At 38.2% G+C, this 5,188-nt stretch overlaps 1 protein-coding gene across 1 annotated transcript in view; it reads left to right on the top strand.

The window, feature by feature from the left end:
* The first annotated feature begins 254 nt into the window (after positions 1-254).
* The window catches only part of TMEM116 (transmembrane protein 116), a 44,008-nt gene continuing 39,074 nt past the window's right edge, over positions 255-5,188 (top strand). Inside the window, exon 1 of the mRNA XM_011936696.1 lies at positions 255-420. The gene's annotated coding sequence lies outside the window, so the exon portion shown is untranslated. The remainder of the gene's footprint in view (positions 421-5,188) is intronic.

Below are 5,188 nucleotides of genomic sequence, written 5' to 3'. Positions count from 1 at the left end.
AAAAAAAAAAAAGGATGAGAATGTTTTAAATGGATCTTTATCTTAATTTTTTGTTGTTGTTTATTTATTTATTTATTTTGAGACAAAGTCTCACTCTTTCACCCAGGCTGGAGTGCGGTGGCATGATCTCAGCTCATTGCAACCTCTGCCTCCCAAGTTCAAGTGAGTTTCCTGCCTCAGCCTCCAGAGTGCTTGGGACTACAGGCATACACCACCATGCCTGGCTAAGGCTAATTTTTATATATATTTTTTTAGGAGAGATGGGGTTTCGCCATGTTTGCCAGGCTGGTCCTGAGCACCTGACCTCAAGTGATTCACCTCTTGGGCCTCCCAAAGCGCTGGGATTACAGGTGTGAATCACTGCGCCTGGCCTCCTTAAATGTATCTTTATAGGCTAATTTTTACCTTTACACCCAGTTAGTAAGAACTGTTTAAAAATACTTCCTATTTCCTTCCACTTTAGAGCTGGGAATTAGATGTTGTAATTGCTTATTTTGTTATTCCAATGAAAAACCCAAACTTGACTCTTTCGTCTCTGTCCATGTTACTGGAGCATTCTGGTAGCTAGTTTAATACTCTTTAGAGATCTGGAGACCAAGACGGAAATATGTACTCTCCTTATAAATGGATGATTTTTACTTTTTCTGTATTAAAAAATTTGGTGTGTTGTTCACTATGTAAGTTAAAATACCAAAGAGGGATATACAAGTGAAACGTTAAAGTTCCTTTCTCCTACTTCTATAATTTGATCAGTTTAGATAAAATATCTCTACTTTTTAAAATTCCTCTCTAGCTGGTTCTTGAGGAAAAAAAAAATGGGGATAGGAGGAGCTGGGGCTTTCCCTTGTTTATACAAGCAGAGGAAGAGGTCCTGGACTTTTGAAGAGTCATAGTAAGGAAAGAGAACCGGTCACCTGATTTAAACAAACAATATATTCAGGTTTCTAAATCTAGATTTCTAGTTCCAGTCTTTGAACATAAAAACCCTTTTAGAAAAACTCTTTGCTCTTTAGTTGGGCATGGTAGCTTCATGCCTATAATCTCAGCACTTTGGGAGGGTGAGGTGGGAGGATCTCTTGAGTCCAGGAGGTCCAGACCGGCCTGGCTGACATAGTGAGAGCCCTGTCTCTACAAAACAATTTTTAAAAAATTAGCTGGGCATGGTGGTGCACACCTGTGGTCCCAGCTACTCAGGAGGCTGAAGTGAGAGGATCACTTGCACCTAGGAGGTCGAGGCTGCAGTGAGTTGTGATCACACCACTACACTTCAGCTTGGGTAACATAGCAAGACCCTGCCTCAAAAGAAGATAAAATAAATATTTGTCCTTACTGTACACTGTTGCCACACTTTGGAATACGGTTAGCTCTAATTGATCATTTTCACTGAAGCAGAATTAAGAGAAAGGGCTTAAGAAGTAGCAGGAAAAAAAATTTGGTTTGTGTAGAAACCTTGAGGATTGTTGATGACAATAAATTCTTGGGTTACTTTGGTGTTTCCTTATCACGTTTGTTCATAATTGTCATCTGTGTGAAACTGATTTACTTTTTTTTCTTTTTTCTTATTTTTTTTTGAGATGGAGTCTCTGTCTGTTGCCAGGCTGGAGTGCAGTGGCATGATCTCAGCTCACTGCAACCTCCATCTCCCAGATTCAAGTGATTCTCTTGCCTCAGCCTCCCGAGTAGTATGGTGATACCCAGCTAATTTTTGTATTTTTAGTAGAGACGGGGTTTCACCATGTTGGCCAGGATGGTCTTGATTTCTTGACCTTGTGATCCGCCCACCTCGGCCTCCCAAAGTGCTGGGATTACAGGCGTGAACCACCCCGTGCCCAGCCTTTACTTTTTCTTTTACCTGAAATTCAGGTGATATAGTAGAGATAGAGATAGTTAGATAGATATAGATAGTTAGATAGATATAGATAGTTCAGTGGGTCCTAGACTTCAGAATTTTAGAAATGAGAAAAACTAAAAAGAAGAAAAAGTGGGAGTTGTTTTAATGTTGCCAGGTTTATATTTTGCTAACTGAAGAACATTTAAATACAACTACCATAACTACCATCTAATTTCATAAAAGAAATAACATTTGAGACAAAAAACTTGGCAAAAAAAAAATCGGAATAATTGGTGGTTCTTTAAATTAGTAAATTTAATCATATGAAAAACTCATTTCATTGCCTCTATTTTCCTCAGCCTTTCTTTTTTAAAAAAAAATACTTTAAGTTCTAGTGTATTTGTGCAGAATGTGCAGGTTTGTTACATAGGTATACATGTGCCATAGTGGTTTGCTGCACCCATCAGCCCATCATCTCCATTAGGTATTTCTCCTAATGCTATCCCTCCCCTAGCCCCCCACCCCCTGACAGGCCCTGGTATGTGATGTTCCTCTCCCTGTGTCCATGTGTTCTCATTGTTTAACTCCCACTTATGAGTGAGAACATGTGGTGTTTGGCTTTCTGTTCCTGTGTTAGTTTGCTGGGAATGATGGTTTCCAACTTCATCCATGTCCCTGCAAAGGACATGAACTCATCCCTTTTTATAGCTGCATGTATTCCATAGTGTGTATGTGCTACATTTTCTTTATGCAGTCTATCATTGATAGGCATTTGGGTTGGTTCCAAGCCTTTGCTATTGTGAATAGTGCCACAATAAACATACATGTGCATGTGTCTTTGTAGTATAATTATTGTAATCCTTTGGGTATATACCCAGTAATGGGATTGCTAGGTCAAATGTATTTCTGGTTCTAGATCCTTGAGGAATTGCCACACTATCTTCCACGATGGTTGAACTAATTTACACTCCCACCAGCAGTGTAAAAGTGTTCCTGTTTCTGTTCCTATTTCGCCACATCCTCTCCAGTACCTGTTGTTTCCTGACTTTTTGATGATCCCTATTCTAACTGGGATGAGATGGTATCTCATTGTGGTTGTGATTTGCATTTCTCTAATGACCAGTGATGATGAGCTTTTTTTCATATGTTTGTTGGCTGCATAAATGTATTCTTTTGAGAAGGGTCTGTTTATATCCTTTGCCCACTTTTTGATGGGGCTGTTTGTTTTGTTCTTATAAATTTGTTTAAGTTCTTTGTAGATCGTGGATATTAGCCCTTTGTCAAATAGATAGATTGCAGAATTTTTCTCCCATTCTGTAAGTTGCCTGTTCATTCTGATGATAGTTTCTTTTGCTGTGCAGAAGTTCTTTAATTTAGTTAGATCCCATTTGTCAATTTTGGCTTTTGTTGCCATTGCTTTTGGTGTTTTAGTCATGATGTCTTTGCCCATGCCTATGTTGTGAATGGTATTACCTAGGTTTTCTTCTAGGGTTTTTATGGCTTTAAGTCTTATGCTTAAGTCTTTAATCCGTCTTGAGTTAATTTTTGTATAAACTGTAAGGAAGGAGTCCAGTTTCAGTTTTCTGCACATGGCTAGCCAGTTTTTCCAACACCATTTATTAAATAGGGAATCCTTTCCCTATTGCTTGTTTTTGTCAGGTTTGTCAAAGATCAGATGGTTGTAGATGTGTGGTGTTATTTCTGAGGCTTCTGTTCTGTTCCATTGATCTATATATCTGTTTTGGTACCAGTACCATGCTGTTTTGGTTACTGAAGCCTTGTAGTATAGTTTGAAGTTAGGTGGCGTGATGCCTCTAGCTGTGTTCTTTTTGCTTAGGATAGTCTTGGCTATGTGGGCTCTCTTTTGGTTCCATACGAAATTTAAAGTAGTTTTTTCTAATTTTGTGAAGAAAGTCAATGGTAGCTTGATGGGGATAGCATTGAATCTATAATTGGTTTGGGCAGTATGGCCATTTTCACAGTATTGATTCTTCCTATCCATGAACATGGAATGTTTTTCCATTTGTTTATGTCCTCTCTTATTTTCTTCAGCAGTGATTTGTAGTTCTTCTTGAAGAGGTCCTTCACATCCCTTGGAAGTTGTATTCCTAGGTATTTAATTCCTTTTGTAACAATTGTGAATGGGAGTTCACTCGTGATTTGACTCTCTGTTATTGGTATATGGGAATGCTTGTGGTTTTTGCATATTGATTTTGTATCCTGAGACTTTGCTGAAGTTGCTTATCAGCTTAAGGAGTTTTTGGGCTGAGACAGTGGGGTTTTCTAAATATACAATCATGTCATCTGCAAACAGAGACAATTTAACTTCATCTTTTCCTGTTTGAATATGCTTTCTTTCTCTTGCCTGATTGCCCTGACCAGAATTTCCAATACTATGTTGAATAGGAGTGGTGAGAGAGGGCATCCTTGTCTTGTGCCAGTTCTTCCCAAAGGGAATGCTTCCAGTTTTTGCCCAATCAGTATGATATTGGCTGTGGGTTTGTCATAAATAGCTCTTATTGTTTTTAGATATGTTCCATCAATACCTAGTTTATTGAGAGTTTTTAGCATGAAGGGGTGTTGCATTTTGTGAAAGGCCTTTTCTGCATTTATTAATCATGTGGTTTTTGTCATTGGTTCTGTTTATGTGATGGATTACGTTTATTGATTTGGGTATGTTGATCCAGCCTTGCATCCCAGGGATGAAGCCCACTTGATCATGGTGGATAAGCTTTTTAATGTGCTGCTGGATTCAGTTTGACATATTATATTGAGGATTTTCACATCAATGTTCATCAGGGATATTGGCCTGGAATTTTCTTTTTTTGTTGTTGTGTCTCTGACAGGTTTTTGGTATCAGGATGATGCTGGCCTCATACAATGAGTTAAGGAGGATTCTCTCTTTTTCTATTGTTTGGAATAGTTTCAGAAGAAATGGTACCAGTCCCTCTTTGTATCTCTGGTAGAATTTGTGAATCTCTCTGGTCCTGGACTTTTTTTGGTTGGTAGGCTATTAATTACTGTCTCAATTTCAGAATTTCTTATTGGTCTATTCAGGGATTCAACTTCTTCCTTCTTGGAAGGGTGTATGTGTCCAAGAATTTATCCATTTCTTCTAGATTTTCTAGTTTATTTGCATAGAGGTGTTTATAATATTCTCTGATGGTAGTTTGTATTTCTGTGGGATCAGTGGTGATATCCCCTTTATCATTTTTTGTGTCTATTTGATTCTTCTCTCTTTTCTTCTTTGTTAGTCTGGCTGGCAGTCTATCTATTTTGTTAGTCTTTTCAAAAAACCAGGTCTTGGATTCATTTATTTTTTGAAGGGTTTTTCGTGTTTCTATCTCCTTCAGTTCT

Source organism: Colobus angolensis, unplaced genomic scaffold (genome assembly GCF_000951035.1).
Source record: "Colobus angolensis palliatus isolate OR3802 unplaced genomic scaffold, Cang.pa_1.0 Scaffold10, whole genome shotgun sequence".
NCBI lineage: Eukaryota > Metazoa > Chordata > Mammalia > Primates > Cercopithecidae > Colobus > Colobus angolensis.
The sequence above is the reverse complement of the archived record's forward strand: the minus strand, read 5'-3'. Positions and strand labels throughout refer to the sequence as shown.